Raw genomic sequence first — 18530 nt, forward strand, 5'->3', positions numbered from 1 at the left:
CATGGCATGTCTATCTCTCTTTATTTCACCTCAATTTCAGTCAAAGTGACGGGGAGCGCCACACACTGGTTTCGTATTTCTGTAAAATTACGCTTCTTTTTAATAATATTGACCAATAATAATAATAATCACAGTCACACAATAACTGAGAAGATTTTATTAAAACTGAAAATCAATAAAAGTAGGCCTATATTATATTAAACTAATGTCTTCAGTGTTTCCAAATAAATATATGTAGATTTTAGGGTTCCACCTGTCCGTGTTTGACCGGGACAGTCCGGGAATTGGCCTCTGTGTTCGGGTGGCAGGAATTAACAAACCCGGACGCCCTGATGTCCGGTTTGAAGTGAAACGCATAAGAGACACCAGCCTGCCTTTAATATTTTCTTTGACATGCCGCAGAACGGGACATTTTGGAGTGGAATTGATTTTAACTTTATTGGTGGTTTGGATTGGCTTGCCAATAATCCTTCCACCAATCAGAAGGCGGCACACAGTGTGCGATCCCGCCCTCGCACAGACTCGTGGTTTGCAGCGCAGGTTAAAGAAGCGCTGGCCATGGGGAAGAATGTTTCGGATGTCAAAGTGAATATGAGAATGGCATCGAGTGATACTGGAATGACAATGTGCTTCAAAAAATGAAAAGCAGACCGGACATTTCCATCCATGGATTTAGGAAATCTGGAATCATGATGCGATCAGAAACTCTGAGGCAGTGTAAACTGCGCTGCTACTATGGTGCAGAACCTGCAGGACTGTTCTTTTTTAGGTTAAGCAGTTTTGTGTTGTCTTTTTGTTTGTTTGTTTATATACAGGGGTTAATTAAGTAGCAGCCATTTGTTTATGCCAGCCTTGTTAGAAAGTCTGTCACAATGGTGGACATTTCCTTTGGACTGTTACTGTCGATATGTGTCCATACTAATATTAAGACACCCACCGTGCAGGTATCACAAACCAATATGTCGTCCCTAACCAGTATGTTCAAATAAATTAGTTATGCACCGTATAAAAAAACGATTTTGCCAGTGCTTGCTAGTCTATTAAGCAGTTTTAAATTTAAAGCGTTTTCATTTCAGCTTTATTGTTACAGTTTTCACTCGCGTCAATACTGTCCTGCAATCACTTCATGATACTGTGATCATCCCACCGTGTTATGTTAGTGAACCAGAGCTACGTTTTTAAAACTGAGAGTTAGAAAATGCCTGTCGTTCAAGTGTACTGCAGTTAGTAATCCTTTCCAAGTACTGATGTCTTCAAATTGAAGCGCCATATAAGAACGAGAAATACAGCACATCATTTTTAGAAGGCCTTTAACGCTCTCCCAGCTATCAATTTTAAGTTCCCAGAACGTTTGTTTTAAGTTACAGGAACGTTAGGAAAGGACGTTCACAGAATGTTTTTCATAAAAGTTTTCCAGACGTTATTGGAACGTTCGCTGTAGGTTTTGGTTGTAATGTTTATTACTATTATTATTATTTATTTATTTGTTTGTTTTTATTATATTTTTCCATCCTCCTCCGGGGTCTGGATTCGAACTGCTGACCCTCGGCACTAAAGGCAAACTCTCACCCCTCCCCCGAAAGCTTAACTCTGCATTACCGAAAATTGGCAGAACTGTATATGAACTTGTCTGTGATTCAAGTGCTATGCATACAGAAAACTGGTGTCGCGGACGGTAAGAATCTATCCGATTTTTTAAATTAAATAATTGCGTAAACATTAAAAAAAAAAAAAAAAAAAACATTCACCCTAATTTGGAAAATAATTTCACCATACTTCTGAAGACCTTTAGAAAAATCACGTTTTTAGAACGTTCTCTCGACGTTGTGTAAAACACAACCAAACCAGAACCTTGCAGCATGGTTGTGTGTTGGTTGAGATCCATCACGTACAGAACGTTTCCCTTTCACGCAGCTAGAACGTTCCTAGAACATTACGCCTGAACAGAAACGTTCTAAGAACGTTCTAGCGACGTTGTGTTTGTCACAACCGAACGGGAACCTTCCAGGAACGCTAGGAACACGTTTTGTGTTAGCGGGGCTATTGTTTTGAGCCGCGGCTGCTCCAGCGCAGTACCTCTTGAGAAGCAGCGCGGCTGTGCAGACTTTTAAACCCGTGGATGTGTGACCTGGTGACGTCTTTTCCGGCTGAGTTCACGATAAGTTTCCCGCAGAAATCCACGTGTTCATTACCTCGCACCCCAGAATGGCTTGGTGCCCGTGCTAATATAATATCTGTGTCTCTGACTGCACCTTCATTGAATGCTATTAGAATATCATCTATAATATCTTTCCTGACTCCAGTCCCTGTCTCAATAGCATTCAGTGAACTCAGAGCACCAGTAAACAGGACTGCGCTGGCTGCTTTTATTAACATCACTTTATGTATCGCACCTACCTGCTGGCCATGCTGCTTCCGGCTGAAGACTGATGACGATGCAAGCGTGACGACGCGGCTATGCGTCGAATCTGCGCCGCGGTGTTCTGTGGGAACTGTAGTTTGTTTAATATTTTTGCAGATGTAGTAAAACACATTCGTTTTAGAAAACCGTGAACAAATATAATAATGTGATCCAACCCCAGCTGCTCCACCCCTTTCTTAAGCTGAAGGAACACGAAAACACTTTTTCAGGACAAGTGGTTTGAAACCTGGTTCCAGGAGACCGGGAGGCCTAGTTTGAGGTTGCTGTATCAAACCCCAAGCCTCCCCTGGTGTGCCCTGCAGTGGCCTGAAACCAACTTCCATGGCAGGAAGTGGCTTCGTGTTCCCTCCGCTTTACTCGCGATTCTGTCAGATTTCTGCGGCACCGCGGCGATGGTTAATGTTGCTGATACCAGCAGCAGGACAAGAGCACTGGCGGCTCCGCGACAGCAGGTGGTGCTGTTTCCCTAGATTCCACAGGCACCAGTAAAGGCTGCCTGAGTCACAGGTCCCGAAAACACCCATAGGGTTGTATTGTGATCTCTTAAACTAATGGAGAGGATACTGTTACATTAGTAACTATATTATTCCCACTGCTCTGGTGTTTTTTCCGAGTCAGGGTGATTTATAATAAATCCCTTTTCAATGTCCCTATCTTTGTAAACAAATAAATAATAATAATAATAATAATAATAATAATAATAATAATAATAATAATAATAAATGGTCTGATTGTGGCAGTTGTATATTTGAAAATATATTGTGGTTTGTTCTTTTTTTCTGCTATGTACTGTACAGTGATTTGCGATACTTTTGTATACAAAGCGCAATATAAATGCAATAAACAAATAAAGAAAGAAATAAAAAAATCTACAAGAGGAACACCTGCCATACACACAGCATGCAAATACAGCACTGTGCAAAAGAGCTGGCCAAAACATTAGGAACACCTGCCATACACACAGCATGCAAATACAGCACTGTGCAAAAGAGCTGGCCAAAACATTAGGAACACCTGCCACACACACAGCATGCAAATACACACAATACAGTACTGTGCAAAAGAGCTGGCCAAAACATTAGGAACACCTGCCATACACACACAGCATGCAAATACACACAATACAGCACTGTGCAAAAGAGCTGGCCAAAACATTAGGAACACCTGCCATACACACACAGCATGCAAATACACACAATACAGCACTGTGCAAAAGAGCTGGCCAAAACATTAGGAACACCTGCCATACACACAGCATGCAAATACAGCACTGTGCAAAAGAGCTGGCCAAAAAATTAGGAACACCTGCCATACAGGGCAACAGTGTGTTCCAACTGCAATCATCACTGTGCATATTTGTTATTAATAATAATAATAATAATAATAATTATTATTATTATTATTATTATTATTATTATTATTATTATTATTATTATTATTATTATTATTATTATTAGTCATTTAGCAGACGCATTTGTCCAAAGTGACTTACAGAGACTAGGTGGTGAACTCTGCATCACAACTGCTGCTGCAGAGTCCCTTCCAATAGGAACTTTGTTGGTTTTGCGTCTCATCCAAAGGACGGAGCACAAGCAGGTTAAGTGACTTGCTCAGGGGCGCACACAGTGAGTCAGTGGCTGAGGCAAGATTTACTGTGGGACACTGGACCCCTGGACCCCTGCCTCTCTTATTCCCAGCACATCTCCACTCTGGCACGCACTTGCCGATTCTTCCTGAGCAACATCCGAAGAATCCGACCCTTCCTCACCAACTACGCCACCCAGCTCCTGGTCCAGGCCTTGGTACTCTCCCGCCTAGACTACTGCAACTCCCTCCTGGCTGGCCTCCCTGCATCCGCCACCCGTCCGCTCCAGCTCATCCAGAACTCCGCTGCCCGCCTGGTGTTCTCTCTGCCTCGCTTCTCCCACGCAACTCCACTACTCCACTCACTCCACTGACTACCGATCACCGCTCGCATCCAGTTCAAGACTCTTGTACTAGCCTACAGATGCCTTGACCAGACTGTACCCAGTTACCTCCAGACCCTCATCTCTCCCTACACCCCCACTCGACCTCTCTGCTCCGCCTCCACTAGAAGACTGGCTCTACCTCCTCTACGCTCCCCTGCCTCCAGAGCTCGCTCCTTCTCCACCCTTGCTCCACAGTGGAGGAATGACCTTCCTACAGATGTCAGGACTGCCCAGTCCCTGACCACATTCCGGCGCAACCTTAAGACTCACCTCTTCAGACAGCACCTGTAGAACTCCTCTGTTTTTCCCCTGGGACACTATCACCCTTCCTTAAATGCGCTTTATTTGCTCTTATCTGCCCCCTATTTTACTGCATTTAATCCTGTACTTCAGAGTACTGTAATCTGTCAAGTGTTTAATCTATAGTATTTTGTATTTAATCATATCCTGATGTAACTATCACTGTCACTGTTATCTGCTGTATTATTGAATTGTATTTTGTCACACTTGTAATTGCTTGAACCAAAGTCATTGTATTTATCTTGCTCTTATTGTATTACTTGTACTGTAACACTTGAAATGTATTTGCTTACGATTGTAAGTCGCTCTGGATAAGGGCGTCTGCTAAGAAATAAATAATAATAATAATAATAATAATAATAATAATAATAATAATAATAATAATAATAATAAACTCTTACAACAGGATATCCGAAATGTAAAACAAAAATATATAATAAAACAAACGATTCTCAGCACAGAAAAGGGACTAGGCATATTAATAAAGCCAATAAGAAACACGAGGGATGATTCTAAATCAATAGTTAATATTCCTTATAAACACAAGCACCCTTATCACTGTGCAACGCTGTGCTGTGGGGTACAGTTCACTAGAGGATGATGCCTGGGTTTGGCCTACACAAAGTGTTACACAAATATTAATACCCCATCATAGCATAACAAGAGCATTGTTTTTATCAATGGCATGCATGTTTCTGAAAACCAGCCCTTGAAATCATGTGGATCTAAATCTCACTATCATCCAGTTGCTGAGTTCCTACTAAATGATAGGCCATCCAGGAATAGTGTAAGGAGCTCTGATCAGTGGACATTGCTGCATCATGTACTGTAGCCCAGCAGGGGCTGTCTGTGATAGGGATCAGGGGGGAGAGCCTGGAACCAATGGACTGAGGCGATATGGGCAGGACAGCCTACAACTCTGCAGCGGCTCCACAATCAGGCTGGATGTGATGTATATAACAGTGTAGAGGCTGCAATGATATGACATTGAATACGTGCTCATCTGTCAATGAGCTGTTGTGTGTACATAGTACTAAGTGTTGTACTTGGTAATTGTAATTGATAGACAGCCCCTACTACTAACAGTGTTGTAATTGTTGGACAGTCACTAGTACTAAGTGTTTTAATTGATAGACAGCCCCTAGTACTAACAGTGTTGTAATTGGTAGACAGTCCCTAGTACTAACAGTGTTGTAATTGGAATACAGCCCCTAGTACTAACAGTGTTGTAATTGGTAGACAGTCCCTAGTACTATCAATGTTGTAATTTGTAGACCGTGCCTAGTCCTAACAGTGTTGTAATTGTTGGACAGTCCCTAGTATTAACAGTGTTGTAATTGATGGACAGTCCCTAGTATTAACAGTGTTGTAATTGGTAGACAGTCCCTAGTACTAACAGTGTTGTAATTGATAGACAGTCCCTACTACTAACAGTGTTATAATTGATGGACAGTCCCTAGTACTAGAGGTGTAATTGATGGACAGTCCCTACTACTAACAGTGTTGTAATTGATGGACAGTCCCTAGTACTAGCGGTGTAATTGATGGACAGTCCCTAGTACTAAGAGTGTTGTAATTGTTGGACAGTCCCTAGTATTAACAGTGTTGTAATTGTTGGACAGTCCCTAGTACTAGCAGTGTAATTGACGGACAGTCCCTACTACTAACAGTGTTGTAATTGATGGACAGTCCCTAGTACTAACAGTGTAATTGGTAGACAGTCCCTAGTACTAACAGTGTTGTAATTGATGGACAGTGCCTAGTACTAACAGTGCTGTAATTGATAGACAGTCCCTAGTACTAAGTGTTGTAATTGTTGGACAGTCCCTAGTATTAACAGTGTTGTAATTGGTAGACAGTCCCTAGTACTAACAGTGTTGTAATTGATAGACAGTCCCTAGTACTAACAGTGTTGTAACTGATGGACAGTCCCTAGTACTAACAGTGTTGTAATTGATAGACAGTCCCTAGTACTAATAGTGTTATAATTGATGGACAGTCCCTAGTACTAACAGTGTAATTTGTAGACAGTCCCTAGTACTAGCAGTGTAATTGATGGACAGTCCCTACTACTAACAGTGTTATAATTGATGGACAGTCCCTACTACTAACAGTGTTGTAATTGATGGACAGTCCCGAGTACTAACAGTGTTGTAATTGGTAGACAGTCCCTAGTACTAATAGTGTTGTAATTGATGGACAGTCCCTAGTACTAACAGTGTTGTAATTGGTAGACAGTCCCTAGTACTAATAGTGTTGTAATTGATGGACAGTCCCTAGTACTAACAGTGTAATTTGTAGACAGTCCCTAGTACTAGCAGTGTAATTGATGGACAGTCCCTACTACTAACAGTGTTATAATTGATGGACAGTCCCTAGTACTAGCAGTGTAATTGACGGACAGTCCCTACTACTAACAGTGTTGTAATTGATGGACAGTCCCTAGTACTAACAGTGTAATTGGTAGACAGTCCCTAGTACTAACAGTGTTGTAATTGATGGACAGTGCCTAGTACTAACAGTGTTGTAATTGATAGACAGTCCCTAGTACTAAGTGTTGTAATTGGTAGACAGTCCCTAGTACTAAGAGTGTTGTAATTGTTGGACAGTCCCTAGTATTAACAGTGTTGTAATTGTTGGACAGTCCCTAGTACTAGCAGTGTAATTGACGGACAGTCCCTACTACTAACAGTGTTGTAATTGATGGACAGTCCCTAGTACTAACAGTGTAATTGGTAGACAGTCCCTAATACTAGCAGTGTAATTGATGGACAGTCCCTACTACTAACAGTGTTATAATTGATGGACAGTCCCTAGTACTAGCAGTGTAATTGATGGACAGTCCCTACTACTAACAGTGTTGTAATTGATGGACAGTCCCTAGTACTAACAGTGTAATTGGTAGACAGTCCCTAATACTAGCAGTGTAATTGATGGACAGTCCCTACTACTAACAGTGTTATAATTGATGGACAGTCCCTAGTACTAGCAGTGTAATTGATGGACAGTCCCTACTACTAACAGTGTTGTAATTGATGGACAGTCCCTAGTACTAACTGTGTAATTGGTAGACAGTCCCTAGTACTAACAATGTTGTAATTGATAGACAGTCACTAGTACTAACAGTGTTGTAATTGATAGACCGCCCCTAGTACTAACAGTGTTGTAATTGGTAGACAGTCCCTAGAGTGCAGCGCTGACAGTAAGAACATGGCTGCTCACAAGGGCGTTAATGTTATACAAATTAAATCAAAATCAATATTTCCTTTCATCATTGAATCCGATTCACAGCATTAAACAACATGACAGAGGCTGGGTGTAAACCAGTAACCACACACACCACAAGCGAGCATCTCAACCACTATGCAAAAGAGCAACACATGCGTGGTGTGAATATGATGCATGATGTGCTTACAGAGCTCTGAACCTCATCTCACCGTCAGGGCTCAGAATACGAAAGGACGGTGCAGCACACACACACTGCACAGCACACACACACTGCACACTACACACCATACACACTGCACACACACACACTGCACACACACACACACACTGCACACACACACACTGCACAGCATACACCCGGCACACACACTCACACTGCACAGCATACAAACTGCACACACACACACACTGCGCAGCATACACACTGCACACACACACACTGCACACACACACACACACACTGCACACACACACACACTGCACACACACACACACCGTACACACTGCACACACACACACTGCACACACACACACACACTGCACACACACACACACTGCACACACACACACACACTGCACACACACACACACTGCACACACACACACACACCGTACACACTGCACACACACACACTGCACACTACACACCATACACACTGCACACACACACACTGCACACACACACACACTGCACACACACACACTGCACAGCATACACCCGGCACACACACACACTGCACAGCATACACACTGCACACACACACACTGCACAGCATACACACAAACAGAACACACATACACTGCGCAGCATACACATTGCACACACACACACTGCACACACACACACACACTGCACACACACACACTGCACAGCATACACCCGGCACACACACTCACACTGCACAGCATACAAACTGCACACACACACACACACTGCGCAGCATACACACTGCACACACACACACTGCACACACACACACACACACTGCACACACACACACACTGCACACACACACACACACCGTACACACTGCACACACACACACTGCACACACACACTCACACTGCACAGCACACACACACTGCAAAGCACCATTGATGATGGGCAGAGCCCTTTCATTGGTAAACAGGGACTGATGATGTTTCTATTGAGACTTCAGCCACTTCTAACCTGATATAAGACGCTCATGGTTTGTATGCAGAAATAAATACAAGCACAGGTTCTGATCCTGAGGCATAATTAGCAGCTATCTCAGTAGAATGTGGGATCACACAGGTCATGTACAGCAGTGGTGAAAATCCAGATGAAAAACAGCAAAGAACAACTTGCAATTGATTTTATATTTCATATGTTATTGTTATATTTCATACATTATTTTTTGGGTGATACAATTCTGCTTAATCTTTTTTGCTCTCCCTTTGTAACAGTGTTCACAATCAGATTTGCTCTGTGCTGCTATGAACAAAACAGACACTTCTGGATAGACTTCCTGTGTCAGAAACAGCAACGGAAAGCTTTATCACATGACGTGTGTCCTAAACGTTTAAAGCAGATGACGTGAGGCTTAAGCTGACCACACTGTGGCTGAGGCGTACTGCAGAATGTGTGAAGCTTGAGATAAAGAACTTGTTTCACACCTTGTATGGAGATAGAGCAGAGACAGCTAATATAATATCTCATGTTAATCACACCCTCTTCACCTCTTAATGCTTAACAGCACACAAGAAAAGCTTCATGAATTACCAACGCACCAATTTATTGTGTGTGTTAATTATTAGTAACAACAAAGTGAACGAGACCAGCTACTGTAATGTCAAACAGTTGATCATTGAACAGTGTTAGATACTGTGATGTATATTTGTTTAATCTGTGATCTTTAGCTTTTGTGCATTTTCATTTGCAAGTGAACTGTGACATTAGGGCCTTATCGAGCACTATATTCTACAACTTTGAATACTGACTTTGGATACGGTTTTAAATCTGGAAACAGTTTTTTTTTTTTTGCTAATTGCATTTCCTTTTATGTTGTCCGCAGTTCTGTGCATGGGTAACATTTTGATTTCATTTTGCTGTTGGGTCGTCGACAGGTCATTTTACATACTGGTCCAATACCTACCGGATTTAAAAGTATGTTCTGTATTACAGTCCACGTGTCCACAGTCGTCTCTTTTGGCAAGTAGGATATTTTTAGAATCATATCGCTCTGAATTAAAATACTACTTCTGTTGAAAATATAGTACTGTACCAACAAAACCACCTACAGTACATCTAAATGGAAGCCCACTTATTTTAAAACACAGTCCTTTCAGCTGTGTATTTTTGACATTGTATTCCCTGAAAAACAGACAAGGGTTGGAATGGGCCAAAATGAAATACAGTAATGAGATATGCGTCACATGCGTTTAACCGTCACTGAAGTCAAAATGTTATAGGGTGGGATATGTGAGTGCTGACTGTATAGGGTTTGTTGATGGTATTGATCTGGAAATAAATAAACATCCAGTGATTCTCAAAAATAAAGAAGTAATGTGTTAAATAACTAATTCTTCTGGGAAAATATACTTTCTAAAACAGTCCAGAACTAAACCAAAGCAAATTAAAGACTTAGATTAAATGTAAATTTTTAATAATTCCATCCATTTTGAAACCCATGCTGTTTGTGTCCTACTGAAACCACAGACAACACTAAGAACTGGAAGATGGTCAGTACGCTATGCAGGTGTGTAAAAATACACATATAGATCATTCTGATAAAACTAACAGTACAGGAAATATGCATTTAGTGCGGTCACAGAGCTGAGAGCATCAAACACAAATAGAGTTTAACCCGAGTGCTGGACTTTGTGCTGAAACAGAGAGAGAGGAGAGGAGAATGGCTCTGAGCACTGAGCAAGCTCTGGCACTGCTACTGATCTTAAACAGCGCTCACCTCACAGCAGGTAAGTGATTCTCTCAGAGCAGTGCTTCACAACCTCTACTAAAGTACAGGGCACATTGCTGTTTAGGGATTTCCCTACAGAGCACTAACAGCTTTGGACAAACACAAACACTGTTATATTACAAACTATACAGGGAGCAGCATTTTACACTAACATGTTGTTTGTAAGACGATTATGGATCTAACAGTACATCTAACAGTGTAAAATATGTGAAATGTCAGGGAAGACTCCACAATATTTTAAACTGCAACAAACTCTTAGGTGAAATGGATTTGTAATTGCAAAAAGCAGCATTTAATTACATTTTAGCATTGAAAGAACAACTGAGTCAGGTACAGTAATGAAGGCACTGGCCAAAACGCCTGTCTACTTGACTTAGTCTCTTGTAAGTTTTAACTTCTACTATAATTCACAGCTTGCAAACTAACAATTCTAATGCAGAAAGCGGAGATATTTATAACAGTATGTAGATTGTATTCTTTGTCATGTCATGTTCCTTATGGGTACAAATCATTTTGGAGCAGACGTTTCAGAAATAGATACTTAGGGTTTGAAATATGAGAGCAATGTGATACTGGCAGCAAAAGACAAAATCTGTCTGTTTATTCATGTTGTTCTTTCTCCATGAAGACATTTCTAAGATGTTTTGTACAGAGCCTTCAGTTATTATGCAGGCTCCATCTAGACCAGTGGTTTTCAACCTTTTCGTCTCCAGTACCAGTGTTCCCAACACCAGGTGTACCAGTAACTGTGTGCAATCTTAAACTGTGTGCAATCTTACAGCCAGGTGTGTTGAGTCTGTACTCACTTGTTTGTTGCCTCATTCTGCTGAATGGTTCATCTATGCAGCTGATGACTGCAATGAACTCAGCATGTTTATATTTGATATATTTTGCAGGTGTTGTGTATGGAATTGGTGATCGCGCCTTTAATTGTGTACAGTTGTAATGGGAAACAGCAGCTCTCATGCTCAGTGTTAGTGAAGTCCTGATCTGACAGCATGTAACACAGACAGCGCTTATGATTACATGTTACTGTTTATTGTTCAGTAAAAACAAGTTTAAATCGCAGCGTGTTTGTTCTGCTATTTACGATATTAAATACACCAGAGCAAGCGCGTTGTCATATATTTTAGATATTTTTATTAGTACAATCTGAGAGCTAAATTTAGTGAATGGCGTTTGTTCTTCTGCCATCGAGTAATCTGCAGTACATTTCAATTTGAATTCCCTTCATTTTTTTCTCAGCAGTACACTTCCTAATTACAGTCCCAAGTATTTCTGTGCGTTCTGCTTTCACATTTCTTAAAATGGTCAGTTTGAGAAATAAACTTTGTTTTCCCTGCAGCAGCTGACCCTGTTTTAGTACAAAACTCCCGCGGCATTACTGTTTATCATTATGGTGACGTCACCGTGCCTGCTTCATTGCTAAAGAGATATTATCAGCTCATCATCCAACTGGGGAATCTGCTGCGCAGTTAAATCATGCTTAAACTCCTGACGCGAAACAATGTAACCAGATCTATTATATCTGGGATAGCTGCGGCTGCTGAAGAAGAAGCAACAGAAGATCTGTTCGTGTATCTATAAAACTTTATTCAGGCACTCTACGATTTGACTGGCGAAAGATAACGTTGGTTCACAAAGAAAACATTTTTCAGCTTGGAACGGTAACCTTTTCACTGTCTTTTATGTTTAAATTGTTCAGTTTTTTTGCTGTTTACATCCCTTCATTAAAATGATTTTCTTCATGTTAAGTTTCCGGGGCATTTTGTTAACGGCACGCGTGCAACACACAAACCTTAAGCGTATCACTAAAGCTGTTTCCATCATAAAATGAAACACTTTTCTTTTTAATTCAGATTTTTATTGGATTTTATTAATACAAAGGATATAAAAAAGCATATACATAACATACAATAAGATGATGATGATGATAATAATAATAATAATAATAATAATAATAATAATAATAATAATAATAATAATAATAATAATAATAATAATAATGAAAAGCGCTGCATTCCACACAAAGACCAAGAGGAGAAGAAACCCTTTCCATGTGATATATAACGGGAAACACAAACACAAGGAAAGCAATGAAACACTTTTCTGTGTCAATGGACAGGTGGGGTTGAAATGCAGTAAAGCCGGAGAAAACAAAACAGGCGCGTGTTTCATGAGACACGGAGAAAGGAGAGAAGATAGAAAGTTAGAGAGATCATTTTAACATACACTAGTTTCTTAATGTATACTGTATTCAATTATAGTTTCGGTTCTGGGGGATATTTTATGCCAAAATGAAATAAATACATGCATACATAGATATTACGTTCTCTCTAAGGCTTTTATTTAGTTAGGCACTGTGGCTAAAGTAACGAACTTAATTTTCAGCCACACTGGAAAAAACTGAGGCCACTTAACAATACTAAACAAGCTATAAACACACTGTTACAGCAAGACAGAAAGATGTGTGTTTTATTTGAAAACACGTAGATGTTTAAATGCCAGACCCTACCCTACACATAAACAGTATATTTAAACTGCACTATAACGCTAAATTGTGAATAGGTTTGCAGATATTCATGTACTGTATAATCCTTTACATTATTTTGACTGTGACGCGGGTCTCTTTCCTCTGCAGAACGGTAAAGTGAAATTGTGCCAGTAGACAGTGCTATTAGTGTGTGTTAATATGAATGCCTCCCTGAACAACCTCTAGTTACACAAGCTTGCACTAATGTGAGTAATAATATTAGTAGGATTGTACAGCCACTATTGTGTGTATTTATTTATTTATTACCGTGTTCTTTCACGGGGACAACTGACAGTAATATCGCACCGATTTTGACATTAAAACTCTATTTTTTAAAATAATAAATGTGTTTATTCTGTAAACTTAGCTGTGTTTTTTTGAAGTCGCGTGTGTCTGGGGCGACCACTTTCCAAGGGGGACCATTTTTCGTGTGACATTTGTCTTTCGTGCAATATTTGGACACACAGAGATACTCATTCAAACTCTCCAGTCTCTGGATCTCAGGAAATCGTTTCATCGACTCGACAGTCCCCGACATGCACTGAAGCAACTCGGGGAAGATGCCAAGTTTGAGGGATTTTATGAAGAAACTGTACAGCTCCGAGGCCATGGAGAGGAACGCAAACGAGAAAGACTCCGCCGTGGCTGGGATGATTATGAACAAGGGCTCAGCTGCTTTAATGAGGACACCGACCCAAACACTTTGGAGAGACACCCGCGCCTGCATGTTGAAGTCCTGGATGGAATCATTTGTCAGCTATCAGAGAGGTTTGCTGACATGAAAAAGCTCCACTTCAGGATTGTAGATCTTGGACTCTCTAAGCAGCGGCTCTCAAACTATGGGGCGTGGCAACGTGCCAAGGGAGGAGCGAGCTGTGTGTCCTTTTATTTATTTATTTATTTATTTATTTATTTATTTATTTATTTATTTATTTATTTATTTATTTGAGTCGTTGGATGATTTGAAGAAAATTACAAATTATTATATATTTTAACTGTATTATATTTAAAAAATAACTCAAATAACGTTCCCCACTCCCCACCCCCTCAAGTAAACTTGAAAACAGTCTGAGCAGCACGCTTACAGAGAGAAACAGATTTTAGCTGCTTCCATTTGTTCTGTTTTTGAATGAATACTTCTGAAACTCATACTGCTCTATATTGATCAAATCCCTTCTACTCTTTTATTCATTTTTTTGCAACATACAGGATTTTCAGTTTGTTATATTGTTTTAGTAAACTGTGGAGGCGCAGATATTTTTTTCATAGCTCAGGGAGGCTCACTATGGCAAAGTTTGAGAAGCACTGCTCTGAAGACTTCTCAAAAGCAAAGGGGTTCCCTGTTGATGAGACAAAGATGCTGTTTCACACAAAGGTTGAAGAATGAACTGCACGCTATCTACGAGGATGCAGCTTTCCATAAACCACAGGAGCGCTATTGCAATTCATCACGGAGAACGACCTTTCACAAACCGCACCACAAGTGTGGAAGCTGCTGAAGTTCATGCCAACCATTCCAGTGACTAGCGTGGCAGCAGAACCTTCATTTTCATGCTTGAAGAGAATGAAAACCTACCTGCGGAATACAATGGGGCAAAACACACTGTCTGCATTGGCCTGTATGTCAATGGAATCAACCTGACTTCCGGAGCTCAAGAGCAAAGGCTGTTTCCATGGCAGCGTGATTGACAGTTTAGCGAGGATGAAAGATGGACGAATGGGATTGTTATGAAAGTAATCGAGATAAGGAAACGCTGTTGTTGTTATTGTTCAGTTACCAGCAATAATATTGTGATACTGACACACAGTTAAACTGCATTTCATGTTGTTTCTAATTCTTTATTAATATTTGGGTTTACATACACACAGGGAAAGGCACAGGGGCTGCAGTCATTGCTTCTATTTAGTATATTCCTCTCTGTGGAAACAATTGCTGAACTAAATGTAAACATTTCGGGTATTCTGGGGGGATCAAACATACATGTGTGTAAAGAGCTTTATTTCAAATGTGCAACACTTGGGTTTCCGTCATAATTTAAAGTCTGATAATGCCGCGGCGTTATTGAAGTAAGCTTGTTGGTTGACAGTGAATTAGACTGATGATTTTTTTTTTTTTTTTTTTTTTTTTATCATAATCGTTCCCTTGGATTTTTTATAATAGGCACAGTAGTGTCTGATTTATTATTTATTATTATTACACGGTGTTGGTATTATCGTCTGCTTTCACGATTGCATATTCACTTATTAGCGCTTTGCTTTGTTGCTGTATCGTATAGTAAACAAACACAAGTGTTTATGTAAATGGCAGCATTTGTATTGAATAGCATCGTTTCAAATGTAAAAACAGGAGTGAAACAGTCGGACCCGCTGCTAATATTTTATGCCTCCCCAATTTCTGGGTCCACTAGCCGCTCCCGCTGCCCTGTCACAATGCTGCTGACTGAGTCTGAAGCACATGTTTTTATTGGGTTGCTTGTGTTGTATTTGTCCTTTATTGTTTTCCAGGACCCGCTTGTAAATGAGGCCTCGGTCTCAATGGGTAAATCTCCTGGTTAAATAAACAAACAAACACAAAATAATTGGAAACCAGAAAGCAGCAGAAACTTTTCATCGATAGTGTTTTCTTTGAAAGATCTGCAACGTCAAAAATACGAGGAAACAACCGAAATATCATCAACAAAAGAATGTAGGTGTTTATTCCATTGAGTTTATTGTCTCTTCTCTCTCATTCCTGTAGCTTGCCCTGCACAAGACCGTGTTGCTGTCTCTGGCTCAGCTGGGGGGAGAGCAGTGCTGCCCTGTTCTTACACCCCCACCACTGGGCAGGATGTAGCAGTCACATGGTATGCATATCCAGATCAGGGAAAAGCTGTTCTATTAATCTACTCAATGACTCCCTCAGCACCCATCCCTGCGCAGTGGAGCGGCCGAATGAAGCTGTCTGATGAAGTCTCCTCTGGAAACGCCTCTCTGCTAATCTCTGAGCTCAGACTGGAGGACACTCTGGATTACACGTGTGACGTCCGGATCAATAGGACATGTGTCACTTACAGGAATGTTAAACTGACAGTTCAAGGTAAATATAATAAAAATGTTCTGGTTGGTGAGTACTTGTGTTAAAATTAAGAATATGTGCTGAGCTGCTGAAACCACTCAAGGTCCTGTGTGTGACTACATGAACACCCTGCCTTGTTTTCAGCACACACAGACAATGGGGTTTGTTTAAGGGTCATTTTCCTGCTGGTCAGTTACGTTACAGCTCTCTTGTTTTGTTTTTTTCTTGCTGAACAAAATGTTCTTCTGCTCCACTGGCATTTGGACCTCTGCTAGGCAGATTTCAGCTGCAGTCCTTACTGACAATTTACTGACTGCTTGGGTTTAGATTGTTGATTTCTTTTGATTGGTTGTTTTGTGTAATGTATTCACTGTGGATTAACACACAGGGGTTTCTGTTAGAATCATAACATGCTGTATAATTTCAAATAACATCCACACATTCATAACAAAAGCAAACTAGAATACAGAACCTGAGAAGGGCTGCCAACACCAAACCCTTGTGTTTACCATTGAAGCTGTGTGTTCAAAGTCCCTTCATTATCCCATATTGTAAAGCTCACAGATCTTCTCAGTCAATAAGTTTCTAAGCACAGCGAGTTCAGTCATTATCACAGATGTAAATTAAGCTAATGGGACTTTTAAAAGCTAAACCTCTAAAGCGACTGGAGCTTTAGAATCCTGAAACTCGCTTTTTAAACAGCGACATACATTTCAAACAGCTTAAACCACATTTAAATACACACAATGTCTAGAACAGCATTAGTACCCTTTGCAGCGGCCATTACCTGTAGATAACTGACTTTGGGTCCGATTCACAGAATGTTTTTGTTGGCGTTGGTACTATTTCTGTCTTAATATCAGTTCTAGTACCCTTCAGTAAATTATGTAACCCACACAGCTCAGTGTGTGTGCTTGAATTAGTGACGCAGTAATAATGTGGTGTAGTTTTCAAGACGCTTCTCATTGTTTTAGTGTCCTGTCTGTAAGAGATAAGAGTCTCACTATCATGGTATAAAGGGTGGTATTAACACTAAGTAATTATTCATGAGAGCTGAACAAACGACACAGAAAAAACACCATTAGGAAGTCTGTGGATTACAGCGGGAGCAAGGAGTGAAGTTTGAGGAGTGATAATAACACACCTCCAGTCTTCACTCCAGTTTTACCACTGGGACGTAAATTGGGCCCTTTGTCTTTGGTGGTGGTTAATTGTGTAGAAGGTACTGGCTGCTGTGTCAGATATTAAGGCATCATTTGTATGTCAATTGAATTGTGCTTACAGGACCTCCAAAGAAAGATTCAACTACTTCAACAACAACGACGACCACAACCAAGAAAACTAGACCATCAGCAACCCCGACAACTAGACCATCAGCAACTCAGAAAACCAGCCCATGCCCAAACCAGCAGGGGAATGCAGCAGCACAGAGGAGATCGTACTGCATGAAACCGCTTTGATAACTGGATTCTAATTGGATTGCATGTACCTGTATTTAGTGAGTGTTGTGAGTTAAGCGGAAGTTCAATTATTCCTGTGTGTTGCTGCTGCTGGTTCCCTATGCCAGTATAGTCCATTGTGAAAGAGTATTGCTGTTACTGTAACCCGCTGCATCCTGCCTGTGCCTGCATCTCTTCATTTCTATATCATTTTAATAAGAGCGTTTTAGCATTTTGATATATTTCAGGTTCTATTCATCCCTGATTGCTGTTGCTTTATTTGTTAATAAAGTAGTTGGTGCTGTTTACTATAGATCATTGTTAATAACATGTTTTATATTAGTGATGAGAAGACAGTTTAGTAATTTGTATTAATTTCTTAATTTCTTTTATTACTGATTGAAAAGTACATTTGTTAATTATTTGCTTAGTATAACTTAGTTATTCCTGATTACTATTAAATGTTAATTGCACAGTACCATATTGTATTGCTTTTCCTTTTTTGCTTATAAATAATACAATATTTAGCTGTGTCCTGTGTCTTGGCATTTTTCTCTACAATCCTCAGCCTCATTAGAGAGCCTGTGTGCTACAGAAGGTATGAAATTCCTTTTTTTAAGATTCTATTGCACTTGTTACCA

This window comes from Acipenser ruthenus, chromosome 33 (assembly GCF_902713425.1).
Source record: "Acipenser ruthenus chromosome 33, fAciRut3.2 maternal haplotype, whole genome shotgun sequence".
Classification (NCBI taxonomy): domain Eukaryota; kingdom Metazoa; phylum Chordata; class Actinopteri; order Acipenseriformes; family Acipenseridae; genus Acipenser; species Acipenser ruthenus.